This window comes from Mus musculus, chromosome 9 (assembly GCF_000001635.26).
Source record: "Mus musculus strain C57BL/6J chromosome 9, GRCm38.p6 C57BL/6J".
Classification (NCBI taxonomy): Eukaryota; Metazoa; Chordata; class Mammalia; order Rodentia; family Muridae; genus Mus; species Mus musculus.
Genome location: NC_000075.6, coordinates 15,495,780 through 15,509,495, shown reverse-complemented (window position 1 = coordinate 15,509,495; position 13,716 = coordinate 15,495,780). Strand labels below are relative to the sequence as shown.

General features: G+C 48.9%; 1 protein-coding gene across 4 annotated transcripts in view; it reads right to left on the bottom strand.

Moving 5' to 3' along the window:
* Nucleotides 1-13,716, bottom strand: part of Smco4 (single-pass membrane protein with coiled-coil domains 4) — a 76,821-nt gene that overhangs the window by 35,765 nt on the left and 27,340 nt on the right. The window contains exons 2-3 of one of the 4 annotated variants that reach the window (XM_011242409.3): nt 4,271-4,496; nt 3,855-4,001 (exon numbers count right to left, since the gene is read on the bottom strand). The exons of 2 other annotated variants lie outside the window; for them this stretch is intronic. The gene's annotated coding sequence lies outside the window, so the exon portion shown is untranslated. Of the gene's footprint in view, nt 1-3,854; nt 4,002-4,270; nt 4,497-13,716 lie in introns of those variants that run through there. One more of the 4 variants, NM_133214.2, reaches the window with a different exon arrangement.

Sequence of the window (13,716 nt, the reverse complement as noted above, 5' to 3'; positions counted from 1 at the left end):
GAAAGGAGACCAGAGAGCTTTTAAAGTGATCTCATGATTGTTACTTAGTAAATGACAGTGTCCAAAGTGTGGGTGACCGCATGCATGTTTAAAAGACTATTTCTAAAATGCTGTTTTGCCTGGCATGTAATCAGGTCTATAATCCTAGCACTCAGGAGACTGAGACAGGTGGATCATCCTGAGTTCAAGGCCAACCTGGGCTACAAAGTAAGAACCTGTGCCAAAGAATAAATAAACTGAAGCCAGCAAGATGGCTCAGCAATGGCTCCACTTCTGGAGGGCCTGGGTTTGAGTCCTAGCACGCACTTGGTGGCTTTGTCTATAACCCAGTTCCAGGGGATCTGAAGCCCTTTCCTGGCTTCTGCACATACTGTACACGTGATATACATACATGACATACATGCACACACATGACAGACAGCCATGCAGGCAAAACACCCATACACATAAAATAAAAAGTCATTTATCTATTTCTGCCTTGTCCCTTCATCCAACCATGTGACTCCCATAGTTTCCTATCACCCTGTGGCTGGTTCTGAAATCAGGGATCCCTACAGATATCTCCCAGCAAAAGTCTGCAGTAGTAGATTACTCCCACCCTCCTTAGGGAAAGGAGAGGGTCTCAGGCCTCAGCTAGGATAACCCATTAGCTCAGTCCTATGATTCATGTACACAGTCTCACTTGTATCTAACCATTGCTTCTTGTGCATGTTATTATTAGAAATTTATAGGGTATGGATACAGCAAAAGTATGTAGCCAGGCCCTGTTCACAAAGCCAGGAAATGCTGTGGCAGGCAGGAGGGGCGCTGCTCCTGATGGAGACTCCTGCTGGTGCCAACAAACCCCAGGCAGCTTCTCACAGACAATACAAGTTGGTTTAAAACAGACATCTCTTCAGTTTTGTTTTGTTTTATTTTTTAGGAAAACCTTAGGAGAAACCTTTTTAAATGGCTGTTACTTTGCTTCTCTTTCAAGTTAGTTGTAGCTGCTCATAGCTGACTTGCTGTGTGCTGAACCTAAAAACTCTTATAGAAGAAACCACAGCATAAAGCAAGCAGGCCGGTTAAGTTCTGAGTTACCAAGAAATGCATCTGTAAACTAGGGACAGGTGACAGTGGCTCTGAGGCATGCTGGCCACACCAATACCTGGGCAGACTGCCTCCAGGTTCTAATGAGCCACTCAACCCAGAGCACAGTCAACAGGGAACTGCCATGTTCCTTTCAGGACTCTGCCACCAGCAGTGGGGACAAAACTAGAGAGAAAGATTAAGCGTACGACCACCTCCAAACTCAGACTTGCTCCTTGAACCTGCAAGAAGGCTGAAGAGACTGGAGGGGGGAACAGCCTTCTTGAACAGCTGGAGCACACAGTGGGCTAGTGGGAAGCAATGACGTCATCACCATCTGAACAGTATAGGGTCTTAACCCTCACTGCTGCACTCAGGGGCCTCACGGAATGGCACCAGGAAAAATACCAAAGCAAGAGAAAAGTCAACGAATCGTGACAGAGAGGACCTCCTGTGCCCTGTCAGCAGGTCCCCAGTACTCAGAGCCACCCTTCTTTCAAGGAAGGTCAAAACAGGCCACAAAGCCTCAGCCACATACTCATGCCACACAGGATACTGTCTTCCAAGCTCAAAACTGTTACACAAAAAAAGGCTAGACTCTGACTAGCAGGCTGTGTGGGTGTCCTTGGCTCCACTGTCTCCACACAGGAATGTGAGCGAGTGACTGCTCCACTTTGATCCGCAGTCATTTCCTCCATGGAAAAGAGAAAGCAAACCCTCGCCTTCCAAGGTGGCTGGGAAGCCACAGGAAAAGCTCAGCACAGAGCAAATCAACAACAAACAGCCACAGCTACTGATTTGGCAAAATCAGTCCCTCCAAAAATAAACTTGATTTCTCCGGAGCAGATCTCACATGGTTACTGCATGAGGAAATCCATGAGGCTAAATGATTCCCAGAAAACTCAGGAAAGTAGAGGAGGAAGACCCCACCCAGCACCCTACTTCCTGAAGGGTTCCAAGGTCTCTTGCTGTGGCTCCTCAGAAGGCCTGGAAGGTCACAGTGTCTCCTACTCCAGCATCTTCACACTCTATAAATATACCCTGAGACCAAGCAGGTTGCTTGGCCAGTCTCCTGGGCCAATGAGGGCAGCTGGATTTTCTCTGGAAATTCAACATCCATGGAGCATAGCCACACTCAGGTCAAAGCAGGTATCCATGACCTACTTAGTCTTCCAGTAGCAAAGCAGTCTCAAAACAGAAACCAGTGGACAGACAGTGAGATGAGGTGACTTCAGCAGAGCTCGTGCAGAGACTGTCCCCTATGTCACATAAAGCATACAGCAGAGATAACTCAAAAGTCAACACAAGGTGCTGAGACAGGCACTCAGCTACAAACTGCTGAAGCAGAGAGTTGCTGAGGAGCAGAGGGCAGAGGCTGTCAGTTCCTCCTGTCCTTTGACCCCCAGCAAACATGTCATGGATGCTGACCAAGGGTCTGTTCTTCTGCAGTGCCTGCTCACGCTCTGGCGCTCCCCTCTCCTAACTAGGATTTCACTCACAAAACCAGGGCTGCTATGAGAGCTATCCTAGCTTCTCTCTGGTTGGTCCTCAGTGTCTTGCACACACAGAGTCTACCAAGGCGAACACACAGACACACGGGGGTTGGGGGGAGAGGGAGGGGGAGGGGAGGGAGAGAGAGAGAGGGGAGAGGAAAGAGGAGGGGAGAGGGAGGGGGAGGGGAGAGGGAGGGGGAGGGGGAGGGGAGAGGGAGGGGGGAGGGGGGGGTACAGTGCAACAGAGCTCAGCTCCCAGACACTCACTCCCTCATAGGGGGCTAGAGAACAAAGCAAGATTGGGCGGCTTGAAACAAGACAGATAGCCACAGTAACATACTTTTTACTAGTACTGTCAAGCATAAAAGGCTGCAAGGGGCTCTAAATGACAATTCAAGTCAACAGAGGAAGGTGAGTCTCGCAGAGTGGGTCTGAGGAACTCGCCAAGGTAAACGGCAGTAAACCCCAGAGCATTTAGCACAAGGTATACAATGCAGGGTACACATTTAGCACAAGGTGTACAATGCAGAGTACATAGAGGAATACTCCACCCCTCCAGCTAAGCAAGGGTAGAAGGAGCCTGCCAGAGGCAAAGCAGAGCAAAGCTCAGCAAGGCGCATCTTCCCCAACCCTTCTGGCTATAACACCCACCTCTGTCTCTAGGCTGAGCACCCTCCATCCCATTCAGCACCCTCCTCACCTCCTGGCCATCCTGGGCTCTAGGGAGATTTTGAGATATTTATCTAAAAATAAAGATAAAGTTGGGAGAGAAGAAATGAGACCAAGCATGAGGACTAAGGCACAGACACCAAGTTCAATGCTTGCTCTCTGAATCACCCAGACTTAACTAGGTTCACATCTCTAAATGGCAGTCACCTGATGCCCCAGGTCCCTCTACCTGCTGCATCACTCTGCAAACAGAATCCTGGTAGGCAGCCTACACATTTCCACCTTCTCAGCAACAACAGAAACACAGTGATCACCAGCTTCAACACCACAAAGCCAGGCTGACCAACTCAGCCTGACCATACTACCCCAATGCTGGAAGCCTCAAGAGAAACACACACAAGTGAATGGCTTTGTACAGCCAGTGCTGGGCAAGCAAAGGACTCGGGGACTCCACAGCCACAGACTGGAGCACCCAGGAAGTAGCCATCAGTGCTGCATTCAAGTGTGCCCTCTGGAACGTCCTCTAACCCGCACCAAGAACCCTGCTCAAGCCCGAGCTTCCTCAAGTATAAAATGACAGGTTCAGGAAAGAACTCACAGCAGAGATACTTAATGGCACTCAACTGTATGCATGAAAAGTTTGAAAGGTCAGGCAGGGGTCGGGAGCTGGAGAGATGGCTCCCTGCTCTTCTGGAGGACTTGAATTTATTTCTCAGCACTTGTATCAGGCAGCTGGCAACCACCTAGCTGTAGCTCCAGGGAATCTGACAGCTGTGTACACACAGATAAAAAGAAGTAAATAAAAGGCTAGGGGTAGTGGAACACACCTATCTTAGCACACAGGCAGCAAAGGCAAGAGAACCAAAAGTTCAAAGCCAGGCTGGACTGTTTACAAAAAAAGTTTAAAAGGGTGAGTTTCATGCTATTTATACTTTATCACAATAATAAAAATAAGTTAAAGTTTATATTTTTATAAACAATTTTAGTAGTAGGATTCCATAAGATATTGTAAGGGGTATCATACAATGTCTGGTACCTACTGAGTTCTAGTAAGCAGTAATTTCTTCCCAGTGCTGATGCTTCACCATGTACAACACAGAAGCCCTGGCTGGGCTTGAGCTCTGTGTCGGTCGGTCGGTCGGTCGGTAGAGTGCTGCCCAGCACACCATGATAGCACACTCCTATAGTGCCTGCACTTGGCAGGAGGAGACAGGAGGATCAGAAGATGGAGGTCATCTTCAGCTACACAGCAGGTGTGAGGGCAGCCTAACATTCTCAAAAAGAAAAGAAAGATGAAAATTTCCAACATGACAAAATACAGAGATAACCGGGGAAATAACTTTTTAGTATTTCTCTATGTGAATGCTATTTCTCAAAAAATTTACAATGTAATATATATACAATCTTGTAGTCATGACCCATTTTTTTTTCTTACTTATTTTACGAAAACAAACCCCGGGAATAAAGGTCCTTTGCTGAAGGCCAGGTTAGAAAGTTGTGTGTAACCTGGGAGAACACAGGTACTTGCTGAGCAACTGAAGCCACCAGCCTCCAGCAGAGCGGAGGGTCGCCAAATCCTCCTAACCTGGGCCTCCCTCCCTTGCCTAGGAAGCAGGACAGCAGGGGACAGCATGGAGGAGGCGAGGTGCTGGCCATGACTTCTAGGGGAATCTGACTGTGTTAGGTGCCCTACGTCAATGGGTTTCCACTTGGGTGAGGAGAGGAGGCCAAGGGCTTGCCCAATCAGGAGAGAGGAGCACAAGGAATGGAGAGGACCACTCTAGTCCCTTCATCGTCCTATAGGTTAAAGGTGAGACAACTATAAAAGCAGTAAGCTTGGGAGAGGCTCTCTGGTGAAGCTGCCTGCCAGCTGTGCAGAACGTCGCCAAGTCCAGCTTCCTGAGGACCTCTAGCAGAGAAAGAATTCGTTTTAAAAAGCAGTTCTACGAAAGCCCTTTGGATATGCTAGGAGAACACACCCCAAAATAACCCTCTCGCGACATGCATGGACATCCACAACGTTGACTGTAGAGAGCTGTGCTCCAGAGGGAGTTGGGGAATGGGTATGGATCTCCTCACAGCAGCTGCTCCTCACACAGGCAATTGTTTCCATCCCCCACTTACACGTAATTATCCCTAAAACCACGTTCTCCACAGGGCCTGGGCAGAAGCACCATGCAGATAACCTCCAAACATGGGAGCTCCCTCTGTGAGTGAAGGAAGTCGGCCCACCCACGGCCCATCTCTCAGGAGCCTTCCTCACACAGCACCAGGCCCTTTCCTTCCGAGGCTACAGAGGAAATTTCTTGTCAGTTAGACACAGTGCCTGCCCTTCATCTCTAAGTTATGTCCTCGGCAGACACACAAACTGATCTCACAGGCCTCAAGCAGGCCAACCCAAACTTCCACCTCAGTCTCTTCTTTTTAAATGACAGAAACTCGGTGTTTTTATAAAAACTATGTGCGTTACAAAGTGAGAAGGTCCTGGGTTCATGAACAAAGAACACAGGACAGACAGTTCAGCTCTCTCCATGGGCCTCCACCAACATCCCTGAATGTTCAAGGCTAAACGTGACCCACTAACCAAGGGAGCTGACTGGATTTTGCTGCATCTTGGCTTTACAGCTTGCAAAGATCAGGACGCTAAACTGAATTTGCACACTGAGCTCAGCATTTCCACGTCTGCCTGAGCCAAAGAGCACCTGAACTCTGACTACAGTGTCCGCCACTCTGAGATGGATAGGATAGAGCCCGTGGGACGGGGGAGGGGAAGGCCATGTAACTCGAAGTACAGCAGCTCTGCAAGCTCTGTCCATGCACACAGGTCACCCAAGCCTCGTCCTTGTGCACGCAGCATATGTGAGGGGAGGAAGAGAGTCAAAGAAGAGAGCCAGGAAGAGCAGTGGATCCGGGATGAAGAGAGATCTAACTTCTTCCTTTTAAAACATATAGACAAAATACCTAAGTGCATTCATACACGCACAAGTGAGCACACACACACACATATACAACACGCACGCGCATGCGCGCGCACACACACACACACACACACACACACACACACACACACTGTCTCTACCTCTAAGGAAGAGCCCTAATACAAGACTAACCACTGCACTAACTGCCCATTCTGTGCCTCTGGAGACCCACAGAGAGAGGTAAGGAGAGCCTCAGGTGACAGTAGAAGGCAGCAGAGGCCAGGATAAGGAACAAGGAGGAGATACCCTGAGCCTGAGAAATGTGGCAGAATAAACTTGAGTTGCTTAAGCCACTGCCTGGGTACTGTGTCACAACAGCCCTAGGAAACAGCACAGATCCCCCAGCCAGCCCTCAGCAGGACCAGGACCTTGGCTTCTTTCATTTACTGTAGATTCCCTAAGGCAAGCACAGGGGAGACTCGGTAAAAACTTGCTGGGCGCCGGGTGAATAACAATCTGTCTAACAGGAGGAGGGGGCTTACCTTCAGCTTAGACAGGCCCATGCAGAGAGGCTAATGTTCTAACTTCCCTCAGAGACAGACAGGTCAGGATCTGGACTGGGAACTCATTCATCCAATTCACAACACCAACTTCCCCCAGGTAGCCAGCTCCTTCCTCCAGGAGGGCTGCCAGAGTAATGACTGCAGCGGGCCAGGGGGCAGGATCCAGCTCGGCTCTCCTCTCCATTACACTGTGACCTTGAACAGGCACCTTGCCCCTGGGGTCTTTATCTGTCAAATGCAGCGTGTAATAAAAGCCAATCTGCTCTCTACAGGTTAGTCATGGCTCGTTTCAATTTGTGTTCTAAGAAGCCAGACCCAAGGTGAGGCCTTGAATCTGCTATTATTTAGGGCAATACCTTTGGCACCTACTGCACATCACTCTCAAGTCTCTCTCATGCCGCAGGCCACTATTATTCCATTCAGGTTTAGGGCTTTTGGGGGTGGGGGAGGGGGTAGGTTTCTCTTTGTAACCCTGGCCGTCATGGAACTCACTCTGTAGACCAGGACCAGGCTGACCTTGAACTCAGAAATCTTGCCTGCCTCTACCTCCAGAGTGCTGGGCTTAAAGGCATGCATCACCTTACTCCTTTTGTAGCACTAACTGTCACACACATCGTCCAGACTCAAGTCACAGTCTCTGTGACTGACTCTCTGCCTACTCCCGAGGACTCCTGCATCTGTGCATGGAGCACTGGGACCTCATAGGCCCCAGACCACGTGCTCAAACACTAAGCATGGCCTTCAGCAGGGCTGTCATTTCCCTATGTAGACACCAGCTACATGGTGTAACGCAGGCCTTGAGTACCACCTTTTCCACATTCACCCTGCAGGCCTCTGATATCCAGTGGAAAGAAAAAAAAAATCAGCAAACAAATTAGGGGCCTTGCATGAACTTGTCAGCGTGTGTGCACATGCACACACACAGTGTGGTGCAAACACAACGAACACATGTGACTGGGGAGAATGAAGAGCTACGTCAGCCTGGGGACTGCTGTTAGGAGCGTAGACGCATGAGCTTGATAGGCAGGCAGGCCTGAGCTGGAATTCCAACACCACAGACAATCTTCTCCTGTTCCTCTCAGGATTTCAGTAACCTCAAGGCATAAATTGACCCTGAGCATTAGAGCCTTGGGCAATAAAAGACACAGCCAATACTGTCCACATCTGGAAACAGGTAACATGTGGACGTGTGCAGAAGATGGGGAAAGTCCCTGCTCACTCTCAGTCTGGCCAGCTGTGTGAAGCGAGACGCGTCATCATTCAGAGGCTCTGTCAGTCACCTCACGCTTGGCCCTCCAACACCCAGGCTCTCTAAATGAAAGTACAAAGCCTTTGCACCCGGGCACTGATGTACATATAGGAGCTGTTTACTGGTAACCGGTAGGCTGACATAAGATGCCTGAGTTCCTCTCCTGCCAAGACTCGTGGACGCCCTTCCACCTGCACCCCTCTCTGCTCCCGTCTGTCTCTTGGCAGACACTGGTCTCCAGACCTAGCCCTTTCAATCCCAGCAGGCTCTCTACATTGTCATATGGAACTAACCAAAGGTAAAGTCATTCTCTTGAAAGCATTTACTGGTCACTTACTTGAGATGGCTCAGGAGGTAAAGTGTTTGTCACCCAAGCCTGACAACCTCAGCTTGAATCCTGAAACCCAGCTCCACACAGTTTTACTCTTTCCTCCACACAAGCACCATGGTACCCATGCATGCACACACATACACACACAATTAAAAATTAAAACCATTGCTAAGAAAGGAATCTGCACACAGAAGAAATGGCTTCAATCACTGAGTACCTGCTGAGGAGATGTCAAAACTCTATGAAAGAACACAGAGAATCCTCACAATGACCCTGTAACTTATGACCTAGGTAAGCCTGGGTCCCCAGAAAGGAAACTGAGGCTAGAAAGAGAACAAACTCTGGTCTAGTACCAGGATATAATAGACTAAGCGTCCACCCCCCAACCCCCAATGAGGACTGAGCAAGAGCTGGGTTCCAAAGAGGCTGGGCTCTTGAGTCCCTTTTCCACCCCTCTCCCCTCACCATCCCTACTCCAAACCTCCCTCAGCAGCAGAAGACTGAAATGTTCCAGTAAGTCAAAGTCTCTAAAGTCCATGGCCCAGGCTGTGGGGACAGCCCAAAGGAGTCAAACTCAGGTACCATCTCGTCTATCAGCCTGCTGGCTACCTGTTAAGACTCCAGAGTTTCTCCCAAAGACCCCAGTACATGGCAAACTGTCACAACATCCCAGAGCAAGCCAGGAGCAGGGATGATGGCCGCACAGATGGAAGAACATCTGCCACACACAGTCTCCACAACCAGGCTTTATGAACGCCAGCCACAGCATCTGGTTTTCAGGTGCACAGTCTCCGGAAAGACCAGTCTCATTTGGTACTTACACAAACCCAGTTCCTCAGGGGAACATTTCAAGACATATCCAGGAGCCCTATACCAAGCTCCAAGTGTCCTGTCACCATACCTAGCCTCTGGCAGAAATGGAACGAATGTGAAACCAGGTCTGGCTCCCAGGTGCCACACTGCCACCCCAGGTGACACTGTGCCTATTCCACCCTAAGCAGAGCCAAGCAAAGTCCTTCTGGGCATCACACAGTGATTACTATAGACCTGCCCACTCTGCACTAAGATCCAAGGCTAAGTAATGAGTTCCACGACTTAACTGGCAATCGACAGACTGCTCATAAAACTTCTGCCGATCAGCATGATGTCAGCCAGTAGGACAAATGGCCAAACTTTTAAACTGTAGTTGAGGTCAGGACATCTAAGATCACCACGGGCACTGCTGCTGTGAGGGCCTGAATTAATGTACACGTCTGACAAATCATTCCAGTCACAGGGAAACGCAGGCACAGGACTTCGTGAGCTAATTCATCTGCCCATCAACAGGAAACCAATTCATAAACTGATACACCTATATCATGTGTTGTAGACAAAGGAGCAGAGACATGTATGTAAACAACTACATGTATGTAAACATGTATGGTACATGTATGTAAACAACTCTACAATATAAAAACAAGAAAGGTAGTGGAATGGTGCATACAATCAGATCTAGACATGTAAAACAAAGAAGCTCTTATGCCCATGCGTCTAAATGGGCTGACAAGTGGCTTCAAGATACTCATCCAACTGCTAAAACCAGTTACCTGAGGACTCGACAGGGAGGAGGTATCTGGGAGAGGGTTGCCAGGGTCACCATGCCTGCTCTTCTCTTCCACACTCTCCATGGGAAGGTGGGGGTGTGGGAGCAGATTCGCACATACCACCTGTGTCATCTAAGAAAGCAATGGCCTCACTGTAAACAGCACCATCCAAACAGATTCTCCTGCTGACAAACCCCAAGTCAGTGCGTGTTTCCATGTTGCACCCTAGGAGGAACTAAAGAGATCCATGCCTAATATCTGAGCTTTGACAACAGGTCAAATTGGGATTGACATGGTAAGAAGGATGCAAGGAGAGCTGTGGCCTTTCCTACCCTCAACCTGCCATCCTTGAATGCACCAGTTCTGGGCCTTTCTTCACACATATGCACACAAAGTCAAAAGAGAATCCCCTTCAGGCAGCAGAGAAGAGGTCCTTCCCCACAGCCCACTAAGCATCCCTCAGGCAAGCCAACAAAGGGGGCTGGATAAACTCTACCTTCCCAACCAAGGTGCGGCGTGCCAGTGCCTGCGTTAGTGGGAGAGCCAAGACTGGCAGAGAAGCCTGCTCGGTGGAGTCCCTCCGCTCCGGCAAGCAGCCCAGGAATCTCTTCCCTCACTCCCGAAACCCAAACTGTCTCAGTATACAAATCAGATGCCTCATCCAACTGAGCAGTGTTAGCACAGAAAGAGAGAAATCAGCGGTATCCTGGCTAAATGTATATTTATTCTTCCTGCTTGCCAGACCCACAGCCCTGCTGTAGATTTAAACATTTGACAAATATCTTTTCTGATTCTTGGTAATAATTAAAACAAACAGACCCTAATACACACACACACACACACACACACACACATATGCACACACTTAAAAAAAAGCCAGCAAAGAGGCTTTGCTGCAGACATAATAAACAAGAGGTAGGCATGATAGCTACTGTCTGCAGTGCGAGAGCTCTTCTCCAGCATGGGCCTTACTACCCAGTCAAGGATGCTGTCGGTCCTTGTACACCATCGTGGGTGTCAAAAAGAGGCACCTTAGTAAAAGGATGCAAGGTCACCAATTCAAAAGAAAACGTAAGCAGCGAGACGGGCCTGCACATAGCACCCACCAACAGAGACTACTGCACGTGCTGGGAAGCAGTGTGGTGAGGTCTAACAGGTTATCTACCTGCTCCCTCACAAATGCATAGTCCAGATAAAGCCACACCCCACCCGGTCAACTGATCTCCTGCCTGACCAGAACAAGAACAAACAGGAATGCAGTCCAGAAAATGGACAGCCGTAAGCAGGTTCACTACCATCTCTGGCACAGAGTAGGGGCATAAGACGTGTGAACAGCATGTTGCATTTGAAAATTCCAGTCACCCTCGTCCCAGGGCTCAGAATCTGCTCCAGGCTGCAGATTTAGAGGAAGGTAACCTCTCTACTTACAGTTGTTCACTAATCACAGTATACACACCGTTCCTGCTTTCCCCAGCAGCCTCACACAGGCACACACAGAGAACCAAGGACTAACCCTATCACATCTGCTTGGGGATCAGTAATTACTAGAATATAAGCTACATTTAAACCAGGCTTTATCCTTCTAGCAAGTTCCACTTAACTGCTCAGACAGTATTCCTAAGTGGGGCTTGAGAGCCCAACCTCAATTCTGAGAAGCTCCTAGACATAAGGTCAGAGGGTGGCAACAAAGGCCTTTCAGGTCAGACTCGGACAGCTGTCTCTAGCAAGAGCCCAACAGAAGCAATGCCCGCTGCTGCAGGTTCCCTCTCAGCATCTTCAGGACCACAGCTCAAGGCTGTGGGTATGAAGAGCAGGAAAGGTTTCCTCTCTGGACTCCATCATCCAAAGAGACTTAGATCTTCCCATTCATTGTGCACCCTGTGCAGCACAGGGTCATAAGTGTCATGGTTTTTACCTGGGCTCTATCTTGAGACCACTGTATTAATGGTCTCCTCTCCACTAACTTCCATACTCCACACAGCCCACTGAACAATCTTCCTTGATACAGACTTAACCATCTTTCCTTGAGGAAACTCCCAAACCACAAGACAAAGGCTCCCTCCTATCCCCAGCAGAGTGTGCACAGTCCTACCTGCCCAGAAGCGATGTAAACACAGGCCTCGGTTAAAGACTGACTATGTGTTAGACACGAGTCTCTGGGCCATCACGACACCTGTGAGTGACAGCCTATCAAATTCCACAAGCATGCTTCTGAGCCTTGGAGATAGCATGACCAGCCTTTCCCATCCACAGGACACATGTGTCTGTGAGCCATCCCGGCACCGTGCTTTATGGATCACGTGCCATCAGGACTGCTGTCAGGGCCACGGCCTGTCATGACCGTCTAGTTCCCCAGGAGTGAGCACCTTAAGGCTGTCCCCAGCCTGGTTCTGTATACTGTGCTCCTTAGTTCCTCAACAGCTCTGCATAACCAGTAAGAATGAACTCAAGAGAACAGAAGGCAGAGACGAGCTCTGAAGTGTAGAAACTAGGCTATAAAAATGTAAAGGAAACCAAAAGTAACTCATTAAAACAATGTGAGAACGGTGAAGGAACAGGTCAAAATATAAATTCCTGGGATGTTTTAAACCTCATTTGTTTCCACAATTTAAGAGGGTGACATTTTAAAGACTCACAATGAAGCCATTTCCATGATTTAAAAACTATTTCTTTTAAAATATCTTTGGGGAACTGGGAGGTACTTTTATAGACTGACTAGATCCTAATAAAAATCCTGGCGTCCGTCACAACAAACACCCTCTTGGAATTTCATTTCCTTTTCTGCACACAACTGACGACAGAATTTCACTGATGTTGCCACTAAGGCAAGTCACAATCTGCCTACAGCACAAAACTTGAAAGCCCAGCAAGAACGCTTCCAGCACTGGATAGACAGTGGACTGGCATCTGCCTCAGTTCCACTTTAACTACAGTCCCCTGTAGGGCCAGCCGGATTCACCTCTTCTGTGACCTCCCTGCCTCCTCCCTCCTCACCTTATCCAGAAGCCCCACCCCCAAACTCCAATATCTTTTCCTTGTGCAAAAATGGAGAAAAATCTACAAAGTAAGCAAAAGAAAACCAGATATAACCACATCCAACTTCCAACCTGCCCTTTCTGGCTTCTGGTTTTGTTCAGTTCCTTATTGAGTCCATCCGCAGCCCAAGGCCCTGGAATGTTCTGTGTGTGCTGGGCTTGGTGTGGGGAGGCAAAAGCTGGAGGAATTATTCATAAGGACAAAAATGTACTTTAAAAAGCCTTTCTCCCCTGAGGACAATTCCTACTGGAAGACTTAATCAATCCCATTATCTGGAGTGCCTGAGCAAGGAGAGAGAGGAGGGGCCGCCTTCACACTGCCTTTAGTTCACAGGCAAGGGAAAGCAGCAGGCCTCAGGCTTTAGAGGAGCAGACCCCGGGCCAGAGGTGAAGCCAAGGGCTCACACCCAGGCCCGCTAAACTTCCAGGATTGCTTCCTAGGCTGAGTCCAGAGAGCCCTACAGTGCCTAGGGCCCAGCATCCTGGGTCAGAGAGCACGTTGCCTGTCTTCATGTTCTCAGTGAGAGGTCATAACCTTGTACACTAACAGGAATTCCTTTCCCATCACTGCGATCGGCTCTCTGAGTGCAGAGATACTGCTGTGACACAGAACTGTGCCTCTTGGCTTTGCTTCCTCGGAAGCCAGCAAACTGAAGCCCACTCTTCTTCACACAGCCTAAAGAGCATCAGAGGCTCAAGTGGAAACTGTCCTGAAAACATGGTTCTTGCTAATCTAGCCGTCTCTGTATAGTCACATTCATGCATATACACATCACGGATATTTTAAGGACTGAACGGAATTAGTGA